This window comes from Polypterus senegalus, chromosome 3 (genome assembly GCF_016835505.1).
Source record: "Polypterus senegalus isolate Bchr_013 chromosome 3, ASM1683550v1, whole genome shotgun sequence".
Taxonomy (NCBI): Eukaryota; Metazoa; Chordata; class Cladistia; order Polypteriformes; family Polypteridae; genus Polypterus; species Polypterus senegalus.
The window spans coordinates 11,941,922-11,959,598 of NC_053156.1; the positions used below are offsets into that span (position 1 = coordinate 11,941,922).

Below are 17,677 nucleotides of genomic sequence, written 5' to 3' on the forward strand. Positions count from 1 at the left end.
TTGTAAGTGCGTGTTCTCTTTTTGTAGAATTGAAAGACTGCCACATGAGGGTGATAGGACATCTATGTTCTCCCCACACCAAGAGACCCTAATTGTCGACATGGTCCGTGAGAACAACACCATGAAACTGCGTGAAATTCAGCTGAGGATCATTGAGGACCATGTGCATTTTGAGGGTATTGACAGTGCTGACCGTGTCCTCAAGCGCAACAGACTGCGCATGAAACATCTGTACAGAGTTGGATGGAGTCAAAGAGTCAAAGATTCCAGTATGTACAGGTTGGTAAATATCCAGACACATAAATGTTGGTTACTGTAAGTAGTGATTTACTGTAGTTGGCCTACATCACTTACAACAATATCTATCTATTCCTACAGAGAGTCTTTGAACTGGATGCAATGGAAAAACTCCATGAATACGTCTACATGGATGAAGCTGGGTTTAATCTCACTAAAAGGAGAAGGACAGGCCGTAGTGTGATTGGCCAACGGGCCATTGTTGGTGTCCCTGGGCAGCGTGGTGGCAATGTCACACTGTGTGCTGCCATCAGCAATCATGGTGCTGTCCACCATCAGGCCAACCCAGGGCCCTCCAACACTCACCAGCTCCTCATCTTCCTCAATCACATGCGAGATGCTCTGTTAGGGCAGCAGGATGAGCCGCCCATCTATGTCGTCGTTTGGGACAATGTGAGTTTCCACAGGTTAGAGAGTGGCTCAATATGAACCAAGGTTTTATCTTTGTCTTCCACCGTACTCCCCTTTCCTGAACCCCATTGAAGAATTCTTCTCCTCATGGCGGTGGAAGGTATATGAATGCCAACCTTATACCAGGGGAAATCTCCTGCAAGCCATGGAACTGGCCTGTGGTGACCTGGGTGTGGAGGGCATGTCAAGCCTGGATACGGCATGCCAGGGGTTTTTCCCCGCTGCCTGGCCAGAGAAAATGTGGCCTGTGATGGAGATGAAGTCCTGTGGCCTGACGCAGTATGGAGAAATGATGCTGTGGCTGCGGAGTGATGCACTTCTTCTCTTTGTACTTCATTTGTAGATTTGTGTGCTTTATTTTTACGTACAAGTGCTACATGGAAATGCACAGAATTTCTGTTTTTTTGCAAATTCTTTTTTCTATGTACAAGTGTTAAAAATGCCCAGGTATTTGGTTTTGCAACATGCATTTAGCCTAAAGAAACCTTTATTTCTAGCGCTTCATGTCCTGAGCATTGTGTTTTCCTCTTTTCTATGTCGTGTTTCGTGACTACTCAGTAGAGTATTTCATTTAGATTGACTTGAGGCCTGAGTTGACAGCATAGTTCAGTTTTGAGCACAGATTGAACTGTTTTGGGGTGAAAGTTTGGTTTTGCGAGAAGAGTCGGAGGTTTTGTGAATGTCGCTTGGAAATTGGGTTTTGTGTTCACAGTTTAGGGAAGAGGAGAGCAGCTTTCCAGGAATGTGTCGTCTTAGCAATCGAGAAAAACTGTAATATGCCGAAAGATATTGGGTACATTTCGGGTTCAGGGACGTCCTTATATATCGCAGCAGGACAACAGCAAACCACATTGCGCTCGCATTACAAGGGCCTGACCGGGTAAAGAGGGCAGCGCGGATATGAGATTGGCAGTGTAGACCTGTGTGGCACATTATGAAGCAGAAGGAAATTGCAGACCTCCATAGCAGATGAATTTGGGATTTGGGTTCTGCTTGCTGAGCCTAACCAACTTGTGCCTAAGTGCTCAATAATGTCATTAAAAGAAATGGTGATGCGACACAGCAGGACCTTTCTTGGAGTGCAATGTGGTGATCAGATTTGACGTGAGTGGACTCCATCAAAAAAAGAAAAAAAAAAAAAAAATCTCATGTGTTTTCAAATATCGCACAGGGGGAGCAGAATGAACAAATGCCCCCTTTTTATTGTCATGAGCATCTTCCGCATTGTCCCAACTGTTTTGGAACTGGCGCTTTAGTGACATCGGGACCTGCGCCAATCAATAACAAGAACAGCACGGGCCGCCACCTGTCGGCTACGGGAGTGGGCGGGGCACAGCGGAAACGAAGCGGGTTCGGGTCTGCCCAATCACCGCCTTCAGCAACTGCGCCAGCGCGCCACTGTCGGGATTCACGCAAGTCCTAAACGCACTATCGATAATGCCCACTAGAGGGGGGTAACACCTTGTAAAAATCCCCAGCTAGACTCCCAAAGAGCCGGGAAGAATTTTAAGAAAATAAAACAAAAAGTTTATTTTAACAAAATCATCTTCAAGACAACGAAGCAAAGGAATCGCCCTGAAACACAACGCACACAAAGTCCCAAAATAAGAGCGCATGGCAAAAGCAGAGCAAAGGTTCATAAAGGAAGGCACAAGGCACGGCAAAACCCCCAGACTCAGTGGGCATCCAGCAATGAAAAATCGCCAGGAACTGTGGGGCGCCCTTCAATCTAGAGGGTGATTGACAGGTGGCTCCGCCCAGAAAACACATGGAACAAAGTCAAGGCATTGAAACGTAAAGACAAAAGAGCCAAAGAAGCACCGGCATAGCGGAGGAGATGTTTGGTTTATGCCAAGGAGAGGAACAACTGATGCCATCTTTGCATTAAGATAAGCTGAGGGAGAAAAACAGAAAGGTCTGTACAGGGTGGTCATCAGCATGGAGAAGACTTTTGACGGAGGGTAACATCAAGAGGTCTGCTGATGCACGAGAAGGGAAAGGAGTGTGGGAGGATTGTCCGGGATGTGTATGAGCGAGTGAGGACTCGGGTTGGGCTAACAGACAAAACCCCAGTTCGAGGAGATCCGCTCCATTTTATTACTACAACTCACCCTTAGGACAAATTAAGTTCTATCTATTGTAAATACCATAGAGGAGGGACAAGCAGTCTGACCAGGATAAACGAAGGATTCATGCCTGGCCAGGAGGCCATAATGGAAGGAGCAGGTGAACAGGCTCAACAGGAGCAGTTCACTCCCTACATGACAGGTGGCCATGTCTATCTGACGTAAACCTGATCAGGGTGGCAAGGGAGTTGGAGTCCTGTTGGGGTCTTTGGGGACCACCAGAGGGAGCTGCTGGGGCAGAACAACCCTGGTTTCCATACAACCGGGAAATGCTCTGGACGACCACGACAGGAGACTGGAAGAAATTCCCAGCTCTGGTTTAAAAGGAAGCCAACTGCCCACTTAAACTGAGTGAGAAACAGGAAGCAGTGGGCAACACTCAGTGGGAGGAAGAAAGGAAGAAGAATAATTGAGGAATATCTTTGTATTGTGTGTCTGGCTGATTACTGGAGAATCGTGACGAGGTGCTTGGTGTGAATAAATACCTTTTATTTAATTCATATAATGTCAGGTGTTATACTGAGTCTTGGATTTGGGGCGCTCTGGAACCCCCTGGTGGCCACACTATCTGTCTATCAAATAGTGCCTTTCACATCTATCTATCTAATCCTGCCAACTACGCTACCTATATACAGTATCTATCTATCACTACACTATCTATCTAATCCTGCCAACTACGCTATCTATCTATCACATAGTGCCTTTCACACTATCCATCCATCCATCCATCCATTTTCTAACCCGCTGAATCCGAATACAGGGTCACGGGGGTCTGCTGGAGCCAATCCCAGCCAACACAGGGCACAAGGCAGGAACCAATCCTGGGCAGGGTGCCAACCCACCGCAGGACACACACAAACACCCACACACCAGGGCCAATTTAGAGTCACCAATCCACCTAACCTGCATGTCTTTGGATTGTGGGAGGAAACCCACGCAGACACGGGGAGAACATGCAAACTCCACACAGGGAGGACGGGAAGCGAACCCGGGTCCCCGAACTGCGAGGCAGCAGCGCTACTACTGCGCCACTGCACCGCCCACCTTTCACACTATCTATCTATCTATCTATCTATCTATCTATCTATCTATCTATCTATCATATAGTGCCTTTCCTATCTATCTATCTATCTATCTATCTATCATATAGTGCCTTTCACATCTATCTATCTATCTATCTATCTATCTATCTATCTATCTATCTATCTATCTATCTATCTGTTTGTGACACACCTTCAGTTGGAATGACAAGTGCACTGCATATGTTATATGCCATTTAGTATGTGATTCATAAAGCAGTGATAATGTAAATGATCTACCATCTCTTGGAATGAAAAGTGCAGTGTGTATATCCCTATTACATGCCTTTGGGTATAGGATTTGTAAAAAACACAGTCATAATGTTTGTGATGCACCACCTGTTGGAATGATAGAGACAAATTAACCAGGCAGACGCACAGACATGTATCCTTTTATGAAGGTGGATGATGAAGCCTTTGATAGACGCTGATCTCTTGTTTCAGGTCCAGTACCTTACAGTTGGGTCTTTTGTCTTCTGCTGTCCTGTTGATATTCTAACGGACGTGTCCAGGACCCCTTTTCCAGTGGCTGTGATCACCCCCACCCTGGACTCACACACACACACTTGCTCCTTATTTTTTTCATGCTGGTGTTTCTATTAAAGTGCTCATTCATTTCTTTGTCATCCCACGTTTACTCCTCGTTCTTCTTTTCCCGTGTGATGCGCTTCCTTATCGGTTCCCGTTCTGCCTCTCCATTTCTCTTGTATTTTTTTTTTTCACTTTTGAATTGACAAATTGACATTTCTTCAAGTCCTACTTGTACTTTTCTTACTTGTACTTCTATTTCCCTTTTGGAAAGTTTGTTCTTCATCATATTTCAATCTTTATTTTGAAATCTGGATACATGAGAGGATAAAAAGAGAGATAGGAAAGGCACTATATAGTAAAAAAAGAGAAAGATAGATAGATAGATAATATGAAAGGTGCTATATAATAGATAGATAGATAGATAGATAGATAGATAGATAGATAGATAGATAGATAGATAGATAGATAGATAGATATGTGAAAGGCACTATATAATAAATAGATAGATAGATAGATAGATAGATAGATAGATAGATAGATATGAAAGGCACTATATAATAGATGGATAGATAGATAGATAGATAGATAGATAGATAAATAGATAGATAGATAGATAGATAGATATGAAAGGCACTATATAATAAATAGATATGAAAGGCGCTATATAATAGATAGAAAGACGGATTTAATAGGCATGATATACCAGTTAAAGAGATCGCTCCTGGAGATGCCGGGGATTGAACCCGGGGCCTCACACATGCGAAGCGTGCGCTCTACCACTGAGCTACATCCCCTTACCTGTCACTCAGCGGCGGGGGCGCGCATTTAACTGTCGAAAGGGTGCGGAGCCGTCAGAAGTGCGCGTTTTGCTGGTTGATCACACGAGCGCCTGAAGCAATTGAGCGGCTTGTGGTCACTTCGAGCAGAAATCGGCCAAGTCAGTCAAACGGGCTGCTGCTCGAAGGGGTCACTGCTTGTACCCTTCTGAAAATTAAATAAACAAACAAACAAACAGGTAAATAAAAAGTCGTGCCTGTTAGTCGTCCATTGTGGGCGATGGCCGGTTGATTACAATTGTGCAGCATTATGGAGAAAAACTGGGAAAAACCAGAGAAGCAGCTATGATTAATCCGGAATTTGGAAAAGGCATTTCAGAAAGTAACTCGCACTTTCATGTTGGACATGGTAAGGATGACGGAATATTTCTACAACAGTCTGAAATAACGAGCAGCGGCTAATGAGATCGAGACATCATTAGGAATTACAGAGGAGCTCAACAGGAGCGCCCCCTGTCTGCATTGCTATACACAGCACACAGCGCCTTCGGAAAGTATGCCGACCCGTCACTTCGGTCACATTTTCTTTTGTTGCTGCCTTGTCCTAAAATCATTTCAACTCATTTTCTTCCCCATATCACGTAACACTCAGTACTCCAGAATGCAAAGCAAAAACAAGAGTTTAGGAGTTTTTACAAATGTGTTAAAAAAATAAATGTAAATGCGTCATATTGACTGAAATATCCAGAACCTTCGTGATTCCATCCTGCTGTCTCCTTCAAACTGATGGCACAAACTTGACACACCTGGCACTGGGGATTTTTTGCCCTTCTTCACTGCTGATCTTCTCAAGCTCTGGCAGGCTGGACGGCGACTTTTGAGGTCTCTGCCAGAAATGCTCGATTGGGTTCAAGTCGGGGCTCTGGCTGGGACATTAGGGGACGTTCCCCGAGCTGTCTGTAAAGGCGCTCCTGTCCTGTGTTGTTTTTGGTTTGTGACCCTTTGGCCCAGTCTGACGTCCAGAGCGCTCTCAGCAGGCTCCGTATCTCTGGACTTGGCTCCGTTCGGCTTTCCCTCAAACCTGACCAGTGATGAGCGGCGCTTAGTTTCCTCCAGACATGTTTAGAACTGAGGACAAACGGGTCCAACTTGGCTTTAGCGGCCTTTTTTTCCTAATGCACACTTATCATGGCTGCTACCCTTGTCTTTCCCAGTTTTCTTCCATAACGCTGCTCAAAGTCGTTCACCCGGCCATCGAACACAACGGACGACTTACTGGCACTTACTTTCATACTGGCTGATTTTCAGAAGGGTACAAGCAGCGACCCCCATGGAGTCACAGCAGAATCGGCCGCTCAATTGCCTCAGACGCTCGTTTGATCAAAAAGCAAAGCGCGGACCCCTGCCTGCTCCGCCCCTTCCGACAATGAAGTGCGCGCCCCCGGCACTGACTGACAGCTGAGGGGATGTAGCTCAGTGGTAGAGCGCACGCTTCGCATGTGTGAGGCCCCGGGTTCAATCCCCGGCATCTCCATGGACGCCATCTTTAAATTTGCTGTTTGATGGTCACAGCGGTCCAATTCGGTCATCTCAAGATGTGAACAGAATTTGTCTGTTATAAAAAAAAATGCTTCAGTAAGATAAAGATTTGACATTTTCAGAAGATAACTGCGTAGAGACTTACATGAAAAAGTGGCGTCTGTCTGAAAAGCGATGACATGAACAGCGATTGTTCCCTGCATACCAAGCAAAGCCAAGTGATGCATCTTCTACAAAGATCTAAAATGACCTGAACACGTTTGTGAAGACCCCTTGAGAAGTCCCTCAATAATTGGATTTGAGTCAAACTCGCCGTTTTCTTGAATTCGTGTCACACACGTGTCTCCAATTGTGCAATCAGTCACTCAGTTGATATAAATGGAGAAAAGTTGTCACTCTGCTGTTTGGTGTCATCATGTGTCCCCCACACTGAACTTGGACCAGAGAAAGCAAAGCACAGAGTTGTGTGAGGAGATCAGAAAGAAAAATGACAGTCCAGCATGTTAAGGGCCAAGACTGGAAGACCACCATCTCCAAGCAGCTTGATGTTCCTGTGACAACTGTGTCAAATATTATGAACAAGTTGAAGGTCCAAGGGACTGTCACCAACCAAGCTGGACGTGGCCACAAAAGGAAAATAGACCTCCAAATCAGCAAAAGGACAGACAAGAAGCCGAAGGGACACAAGCTGAACTCCAAGGTTGAGGTCCATCAGCGTCTGATCGCACCATCCAGTGGGCTCAATGGATGAAGACCACCCAGGAGGACTTCAGGTTTAAATTTGGAATTTGCTCAAATATCTATTGACGTGCCATGATGCTCCTGAGAGAAGGTCCTTTGGACAGACGAGACACGACTGGAGCGTTATGGCAGGTCACATCCACAGACGAACAAACAAAGCTTTCAAAGAAAAGACCACCACAGCTACTGTGAAACATGCAGGAGGCTCGCTGATGTTTGGGGGCTAATTTGCTGTGTCTGGCACACCCACAGGTCTGTGCAAGGTACAATGAAATCTCACGACCATCAAGAAGACATTCTGGAGTGAAACGTCCTGCCCAGTGTCACCAAGCTCTGTCACAGTCACAGCTCAAGGACCCTCCAACAGGATGAGGAGCCAAAACAAGAGAACAGCACGATGGACTCTTCTGAGGTGGGCGTCTATACGAGCCCTGATTTGAATTCTGTGGCGCCATCTATGGACGGAACTGGAAGATGCCGTCTGGTGAAGACCTCAGGGCGACCTCTGGTGGGCTGCAGGAATCGCTCGTGTGCAAGGATGGCAAACTCTAAAGGTGGTGCAACCAAACAGGAGGTGAAGGGCCCCGTCATTTTCATTTGCGTTTTGCCACCCCGTCTATTCAGTCCTGGGCAGCACTGGGCATAGGACGCAGGCCATCTTGTCCTGGAATATTAAATGACTTTGGATTGATCTGACTAATCATACAATTTCTGAAACGGAAAAAAAAAAACACCCCCAACCCCAACGGCAATACATAGATAGATATGAAAGGCGCTATATAATAGATAGATAGATAGATAGCTAGATAGATAGATGTGAAAGGCACTATATAATAAATAGATAAATATAAATTTTTGAATGGTGCGATAGATAGATAGATAGATATGTGAAAGGCACTATATGATAGATATATAGATATGAAAGGCGCTATATAATAGAAAGATGGATTTAATAGGTATGATACACCAGTTAAAGAGATACGACAGGCGTTCCTGGAAATGCCGGGGATTGAACCCGGGGCCTCACACATGCGAAGCGTGCGCTCTACCACTGAGCTACATCCCCTCACCTGTAACTCCGCGGCGGGGGCGCGCATTTAATTGTCGAATGGGTGAGGAGCCGTGTGAAAGGCACAATTTAATAGTCAGTTGGGATGGAAGACACCATTTATCATATAACGTATGATAGATAATTTAGAAAGAATACATACTACTAGTATGATGGGTATATTTTAAAGGCACTTTATAGGAGATAAAGAGATGTGACAGGTGTCAATGGAGATGCCGGGGATTGAACCCGGGGCCTCACACATGCGAAGCGTGCGCTCTACCACTGAGCTACATCCCCTCCCCTGCGGGCTCGCGGCAAACTCTAAAGGTGGTGCCCCCAAACAGGAGGTGAAGGGTCCCGTCATTTTCATTTGCGTTAGCTTCTGAAGTATTCCCTTCAATGAAAACTCTAAAGCAAAGTCTGATTCGTAATAAATACAAAATAAACAATGATGGAGGGGGCGATGACTTTGGTCAGTTTCTCAAGTGATTTCAGAGATAATTGCGGGGTCTTCTTTTTTTCATGGTGGGGGTACGCACAAATTTGCCCACGTGCCCATTCTTGAAATAAAAAAAAAAAAAAATCAGAAAGGCCGATTGAACAGGACAGTTCTGTCACTTTAAAATGGCAGGCAGCAGATAGCAGGTGACGTGATGCAGACCTGAAAGCCACCGACGATCAAAATGGACTTTAAGCAGCACGTCTGACGGCTTCATTTAATTTGCCACCCCGTCTATTCAGTCCTGGGCAGCACTGGGCATAGGACGCAGGCCATCTTGTCCTGGAATATTAAATGACTTTGGATTGATCTGACTAATCATGTAATTTCTCAAACGGAAAGAAAAAAACACCGCTCCCCCCATGCGGGCGGCGCTTTATTTCACCTAAAAATAAAGGTGACAATGTGGATAATTAGAGCAATGCATAGGTGGAACCAAACGGACCATCCACATGAGGGGTCCAGAAAGACCCCTTTCTTTATGTACAGATCTGTCCCAGGCTCCATACATAATCACAGATATGTAAAGTCCCAATGGGACGACCACGCAGGTTTCGGCTTCTCTTGTATCCTGTTAGGTCACCTGGAAGACATTCACAATTTCTATTTTGCCCCCGGAACCTTTTTGGAGCCCAAAGACCCAACTCATGGAGTGAAATGAGTATTTGGTCCAGCAAGGGTTCCACACAACCCAGTGAAATAAAAAAAAAGCCCCCAAGAGTGAATGCAGCAGCCTTCTTTCCACCTGCATTTACTCTGATCGACGTTTCTAGAATCGCAGCACCTGACCACCTCCCAAATCGAACTGCACTTTCACGTTTTCAGAACGTGCAGTATCTTCACGCTGGAGCCGCCGCGTCACTTCCTTGTGCCACCACTAGGTGGGGCGATTGAGCTGCTCTGTATGCGACTCGCAGGCCGTGTTTGAATGTCCGCCTTTCCTTCTCCTTTCTACTCTTTTAACATTTTAATCAGGCAAAGTTGGAACTGCAGATGTACTTAATATATCACCACTCATCGGAAACTGAATTCAAGATCAGTGCAAGTTTCCTGGTGCTCAAGCCAAGTGCTACCCATATAACCGCCACTGGGCACAAAGCTGCAAAATGTTAAAAAAAGTGAAGGGACCTGAATACTTTCTGAAAGCGCGATATATTTACAGTTTCTCAACCTGTTTCTCAAACAAGTTATTGAGAAAAGCTATGTTGGGCTTTAGTACACTCTTTACGATAAGGGTGACCAATCATAGGGTAACCCATACTTGTGAAGGGTCCACACAGAACCCGTTTTTATTACGATCCATTACAGACTCCATAAACACTAATGGGTTCGCTGCCTACGGTCACACAGGACGAGGGCCCACACAGGACATTCAAGAGTTCCCTTTTGTCCACAAGTACCCTTTTCCAAACTTACAAAAACCCAACTTCATATGCAAAGAGCCCCCACGGAATGAAATAGTTCTTTCTCAAGCTTGGGTTCTACAGGGAATCACACAACCCAGGCAAGTGCATTTACAGGACCCTTGTAATAAACCGAGTGAAGAAAAAAAAAATAGACTACCCAAAAAAGAGTGAATGGCGTTTATGCTGATCGACATTTCGGGGATTTTCGGGTGGTCCGGAGAACCTCAAGTCCAGACCACCGCACTGTACTTTCCGCTTGTACCGTAACGTCAAATGGACACGGCAGTACTCCGTTCCATCGCTAGGTGGTGCTGTTTAGCTGCGCTGTCTTCGGCTTGCGAGCTGCGCAAACGGCGGGCTTTCTTTCTCCTTTTGATATTTACAAAGCTCGGATCGAATTACATTCTCATTGATCAGAATTGAATTTCAAATATACCTTATACGCTTCCACTTATCACAAAACTGAATTCAAGATCGCTGGGATTTGTTGTTTGGACTCCTGAAATCTGAAGGACTTTTTTTTCCCCCGATGTCGTGTTTTGGACTCGTGTGGAAGTTTACTGTGATTGGTCAACAGAAGAATTACGCGAGTCGTAACTGTGTTTGAATTAACGGTATCTGAAAACGTAATTGTAATCAGTGCCGGTTACTTGGCGTCCTTGGCCAAGCTTATCAGTGCGCCAACGGCTAAGGTCCAACCATAAACACCGTAATTCGCCTTAATGGTGGCGCCGACCTTGATTGTAGTTACGCATTCAGTTTTAAACGTCGCCGTTATAACCGATTGGGATTTTTCCCTGCAGGTTGTGCGCTGCGGGATTTCACAACCGATTTTTTTTTTTAACACAGTATTCTCCCATTTATTATGACTTTATATTTTGCTATTAAACCGTTAGGAGTGACTTCGGCTCTGAGGCTAAATATTTAAAATCAGGGGTGGTCTCCCCGGGACTTTCTCGTATACGAAGTGTGGGGAAAGAATTGTAATCGTCCAAATATCCGGCTGCGGTTTACTCCTCAAATATCTATCCCCATATCTGAGTACACGAGAAAGGGATACTTAGTGTAGGACGTGCCCAGAAGACACGAGAGAGCCGTGAAACTGCTTAATGGTGCCAGTCTCGCCCTGGGCACTTGAAAGTGAGACAAGTGTGAATGGCGGCAGGCTTGGCACGCGCTGTGTTTTCTAAATGGCGGAATTCAAATATTTTCTGTGAAGTTCTAATTGAGATATCCCCTTTCTTATGATTTCAGCCCCGTTTGGTTTTGTTCCTTGATATTTCTACTGTCTTGTGAGGTCTTGGAGGCTTTGCGTGTCAAGAAATATTCATAAATGGGCTTTTTCTCTGAATAATTGAATTACGAATGACTTTAAGTGTGTGTCACGTCTCCATTTCAAACATTCAGCACTCTTTCGACTATGAGCGCCATTTGTCTTAGAGGCCCGGCTTAATGGCATTCAGTGTGGCGTCCGAGATTCGGGATCCACACAACAGTCAAACGACTTCTCTCATTTGAGGGTCTCATTTCTGCTTTGGTAACAGTTTCAATTCTTGCGTCACCTCACATGCCGGATTTGATGGTCGGCGTACCTTCCGGTTGCCGACTATTGCCAGTTCTCGCTTTGGCGTCATCCGCCGTTTCATCCTTCACTTCTGACGACAGCTCTTCAGGTTTACGGATTCAAACCTCAAAACAATTCCAGTCTTTGCGCCCTCGGTATTTGATGTTTTTTTGGGGTTCTCTCGACTTTGTTTTAGCATTTTAAGTGACAACGGCGTCTTCTGTTGAACAAGGTTTCGATGTCCCCCTTGGGGTTCTGGCTGTGGCTGTGTGTTGTGTAAAGTAGTCAGGGCCAAAACGACATGTAAGGTGTGAGGCTTCACTGGCCACCTTTACCTGCCCTTAGGCCTCACCCCGGCTGGCTTAATCCCAGCTGCACCGCACAGCCTCTCATCCCTAAAAAGGTGTTAGGTTTTGTAAGAGCCAAACCTGTAAAGTTAAAGTTAAGAGGAGTTTCACATGGCTACTTATTGTGGCCTGTAGGGGGCATTGCAGCACCCCAAACCCAAAAAGCGCAACTTCACCAGACAAGTCCCAGGTTCAAATCAATCATTTAATGCAAAGTGTTACTTTCACAATAGTATACGAGCACAAGGCGATTCTTTTCTTCTTTCTCCTTCTCTACACTTCCCAAGAAGTCTCGTCCACGTCCTCCAGACTACAACCCTGGGTGAAATGGAGCCGCTTCTTTTATACCAATGCTATCACATTGCACTCCTGAAGCCCTTCTACGTCGGGCAGTGCCTCCCTGAGAGAGGAGAGTCCGTCTCCGGTAGCTCCCCCTAGTGGCAGCCAAGGAGCCCATTCAGCCCTGCAGGTGTCCAAAGGGGACTCACACCGGAGGGAGGTCAGCACCCAGTGAACTAGGGAAGTGCATGGCCCTGGGAAGCAGCTGCCCGCCAGGAAAGGCACAACTAACCAGTCTGGATGGGATTTCTGTCCTCCTGCATCCTTCTATTAAAAGGGTCTCCTGGTCAGGTAAGGGACCATCCATCCTGGCCGGGATGCCAGCTAACCCATATTGCCCATCACAACTCTTTTACCCCCTATAAGGTAACATGAGAATGGAATACCCTTAATGTTCTACTCTAGTCCTCTACTCAGACAGCAGAATGAGCTCACATTGTAGACAGAAACACACACACACACACACCCCATTAGACAGAAAGGTATAAAGGCCAGATGTCAAAACATCTCGAAAGCTGAAGACGGGCAAACCAAGACACTTAAGCCGTATACCAAACATCACAGATGAGAAGTTTGTCTTTTTTGTGTGTATTATCAACTTTCTTCTTTGAATTTCACAAAAAATGTTTAAGGACACCTGGACTGTGGAATTCTTTGTACATGAGTCCTGCTAATTGCTCGCACTTTTCTAGGAGTTGCACTTTGAACCATTTGGGAATCCCTTAACAAATGCTGCTGTAATTTTAATTTTAATGTCCCAAAGCTCAAAGTGAAAAAGAAAACAACATAAATTTAAAACCATTGGCCTGTAGACACCAGTCCACCATATTCAACTTAATAAAAGGAAAAGTGTCTGCGTATCTGAGAGCCTGTCTAGTTGCTATGTCTCTGTTATATGCCAATTGGTATGGGATTCTTAAAGCAGTGTTAATGTTTGTGATGCTCCATCTGTAGGGATGAAAAACGCAGTGCATACTGTATGTCTCTGTTATATGCCAATTGATATAGGGTTTGTGAATGCAGTGTTAATGTTTGTGAAGCTCCATCTGTTGGAATGACAAATGCAGTGCATACTGTATGTCTCTTATATGCCAGTAGGTATAGGGTTTGTGAATGCAATGTTAATGTTTGTGATGCACCATCTGTTGGAATGACAAATGCTGTGCATACTGTATGTCTCTTATATGCCAGTTGGTATAGGATTTATGAAAGTGGTGTTAATGTTTGTGATGTGCCATCTGTTAGAATGACAACTGCATTGCATATGTCTGCCTCTATTATATGCCAATTGGTATGGTAATTCGTAAAAGAAGTGTTAATATTTGTGATGCACTATTTGTTGGAATGACACATTAAATGCATTTTATTACTATAAATGTTTAGATGTGCCATGTGTTGGAATGACAAATACAATGGACATGACCCTGCTATATGCCATTTGCTATAGGATTCATAACAAACAGTGCTAATGTTGGTGATGCACCACTTGCTGGAATGACAATTGCCATGAATTGTATTACTACTTGCATTACAAAACACATTCCAATAGATGGTGCACTGCAAAGTTTAACAATAAATACACAGATGTCCACATTGATTACAAAAATGTTTCAGATGGGTAGCACAGTTAGTTATGAACATAATCTAAGTCTGTGTGTCCATCCAGTTGCTATGCCTCTATCATTCCAACAGATGGAACATCATAAACATTAACACTGCTTTTACAAATCCCATAACAAATGACACATGACAGAGACATACACTATGTATTGCATTTTCATTCCAACAGATGGTGCATCAGAAACATTTGCAGTAATGCATTTTATTGTTACAGACATCTGTGACGTACCATCTATTGCAATACATTTTATCATTACAAATGTTTGTGATGCACCAACTGTTTTAAAGTTAAATGAAATGCACATGACTCGCTTATATGCCATTTCCTGTGACATTCATAAAAGCGGTGCTAAGTTTGCTGATGCACACCTGCGGTAATGAAAAACGCAATGACTTTTATAACTACTTGCATTACAAAATACACTCCAATAAATGGTGCACTGCAATCATTAATATTAAATACACTGAGGATTTCAACACATCTTAGATGGGTAGCACAGATATGAATATAATCCATCTTAATAAGAGGATAAGTGTCTGTACGTCTGTTTGTGTGTCCGCCCACCTGCTACGTTGTTATGTCTCTCTCATTCCAAGAAATGCTGCACCACAAACATTAACACCGCTTTTGTAAATCCCATATCAAATGGCATATAACAGAGATGTGGGCATTGTATTTTAATTCCAACAGGTGGTTCATCAATAACATTAACTCTGCTTTTATAATTCCCATACCAAATGGCATATGACAGAGACACATGCGTGGCATTTGCCATTCTGCCAGATGGTGCATCACAAACATCTGTAGTTGGGCATTTTATTTCTACAAATGTTTGTGATGCGTCATCTGTTGGACTGACAAATGCAATGCACTTTATTACTACATACGTTACCAAATGCATTCGAGCAGATGGTGCACTGTAGATGTTAACGCTGAGGCCTACATTGATTACTTAGATTTCAAACCAAAGGGTTGAGGAGCACAGCAAGTTAATAACAGAAAATGACAGAAAACATTTGAAAAACTAAACAAGACTATTTGATCTGCGGCTCAACTCCTGGTAGCACAAAGTTCTTGAAGTTACTCACATTAACTTTTGCCAGCTGGCAAATCATGGAAGGTCGGCTGGAAGTAGAAGGGCAGCTGGTCTCTGTTTGTGCCATGGTCTAGCTCGGGTACCCGTGTATAGAAGGTGCCACAATGCACACTGCATGGCGGGTTAAGAAGCAAGCCATGAGGTCCAAGGAACTCTCTACAGATCTGCACAATCAAACCAGGGTGATGCACAGATTACGGCAAAGGGAGAAAACTATTTGTAAAGCTTTGAGTGCACCGAGACTTCAAGAAGTGTGAAATGGAAGAGGTTTGGATGCACCAGTTTTGGCTCTTCCTTGAGTTGGCTCTCTGGCCAAACCGAGTAACTGGGTAGGAAGGGCCTTGGCTGACAAGGTGACCAAGAACCCAATGGTCACTCAAACAGAGCTGCAGAAATCCTCTGCTGAGATGGGAGAACCTGTTGGAAGGACGACCCTCTCAGCAGCACTCTCTCAAGCGGGCATTTCTTAGGCACTGCTCATCACCTGCCTAATGCCATCCCTGGTGGTGGCAGCATCAAGTGAGGAGAACAGGACGACGAGTCAGAATTGGAGGATGGATGGATGAATGCAGCCAGCTTCAGACTGCATGCCACCTCAGGCTGGGGTGACATGACAATGACCCATATCCCTGAATCATACAGCTAGGGTGGCTTTATGACAAGTCTTTGAACGCCCTTGGGTGGCCCAGCTTAATGTAAATCCCAGAGAACATGTGTGGAGAGACCTGAAGATGGCAGTTTACAGAAACTTTCCATTTAGTTGAAGGGAGCTGCCAAGCAGAATGGGATAAACTGCCCAAATCCAGGTGTGCAAAGCTTGTAGAGACTTACCCAAAAAAAAAAAACCTCAAAGCTGGAATCACTGGAGGAGCACAGGCCTCCTTAGATGGCTTCTCCTTCTCATTTTGAGCCCCGTACCTGCTCATTGCCTGTATGTGTTTCACATGTGTCCATTTGGGTGCCCCTGCAACGTCTCAAAGGACGTGCAGATTATGTTGTGTGGCCCAGCGATGGATGGGCATTCATTCCTGGACTGTTTAGTGCTCTGTGCTGCTGGCATTGGCTTCTGCCCACATACCCAGATGGAAGATGCTGTTACTAGTTATGTGCTTTCAAAAAGTGTTGTATTCGATTGAAATGGCACCTGCTCTTTTTTGTTTTCTTACTGTTTTCTGTACACGCAGTACAGGATTACTTTTACAGTGTACCCGCCAGTTCAAATGAACTGTATTGTCCCACTCTGAGGGGCACCACCCAGGGCTTGTGAAAACTTTGCACCTGGACGCACCCCGCCCTTGGTGGCAGTCACCTGCGGGCGACAGAGACGCTCGATCCTGCGCACATTTTCTCGCGGTCACCTGCGCCAATCTGCGGGGCCCCACGCAGGACCAGAAGAATGCCTGCGTGCCCCATTGTTTCGTTGTGAATAGCGGGCAGGCCTATCGCCCTCGATCTACTTTCCTTTTCCATTAAAAGCATGTGATCGAGCTATTCTTAACACTTCCCCTGTTGCGCTCGAGATCCACACAAAGGCGTGCTATTGTCGGCGCTATTTTTGGCAACTTTCACGTTCCTTTTGAGCAGCCGGTTCCCAGCCCACTGACGTCAGCCCTTGGGATTCCACCTACGTCAATGGAGCCCGGCATTGACGTCATCGGAGAGCGGTGCCTTGCCCCGAGTCGAGCGCGGCTGCCTTTCCTGGCCAGGAACTGCATTGCAGAGCGCGCGCGGGGCCGCTGGAAAAAAGAAGAGCGTCAGATTACAGGCGGAGTAGAAAGCCCTGCTATTGTCACCAGACTGGTTTTCCTTGATGCAAATCGCAATGGCTCGCGCTTTCAAAGGCCGGATTGAGAGACAGAGGCAGCATTGTGACCGAGCCGCTAAGCGGAGGAGCAGGGCGCAGCACGCGGGGCCCACGGAGGCTCGCCTTCCATCCGGCTCGACACGGCACGGCGGGGCCACACTGGGCGACTGGGGAGACGGCGGGCGCGTAAGTATACAGCTCGGGAAATCGTCCGCCTCGCGTTAGTCGGTCGCCGGTGATCGGCTGCGGCGTGAAATGCTGCAGAGGGGGAGGGACGATAAAAAAAAAAATAACACGTTAAAAAGATGAAACGAGACTTGAAAATGATTTGGCCGTTTTGATAAAACGGCGGCAGGCCAAGTGAAGGGAATCGGAAACGGAGCGATCGTCAAGGCTGAAACACAACGGAATGTCGGTTTAGTGTGTGTGTGTGTTTATATAGCGCCTTTA

At 45.5% G+C, this 17,677-nt stretch overlaps 1 protein-coding gene and 4 non-coding genes across 5 annotated transcripts in view; 2 read left to right on the forward strand and 3 right to left on the reverse strand.

Moving 5' to 3' along the window:
* Positions 1-5,166: 5,166 nt before the first annotated feature.
* On the reverse strand, positions 5,167-5,238 carry trnaa-cgc. The gene has a single exon. It is a non-coding gene; the product is annotated as a tRNA-Ala (tRNA).
* Positions 5,239-6,682: 1,444 nt separating this feature from the next.
* On the forward strand, positions 6,683-6,754 carry trnaa-cgc. The gene has a single exon. It is a non-coding gene; the product is annotated as a tRNA-Ala (tRNA).
* A 1,740-nt stretch (positions 6,755-8,494) lies between these two features.
* On the reverse strand, positions 8,495-8,566 carry trnaa-cgc. The gene has a single exon. It is a non-coding gene; the product is annotated as a tRNA-Ala (tRNA).
* A 210-nt stretch (positions 8,567-8,776) lies between these two features.
* trnaa-cgc lies at positions 8,777-8,848 on the reverse strand. Its single transcript has one exon. It is a non-coding gene; the product is annotated as a tRNA-Ala (tRNA).
* Positions 8,849-17,118: 8,270 nt separating this feature from the next.
* Positions 17,119-17,677, forward strand: part of nr4a1 (nuclear receptor subfamily 4, group A, member 1) — a 37,575-nt gene continuing 37,016 nt past the window's right edge. The window contains exon 1 of the mRNA XM_039746618.1: positions 17,119-17,413. The gene's annotated coding sequence lies outside the window, so the exon portion shown is untranslated. The remainder of the gene's footprint in view (positions 17,414-17,677) is intronic.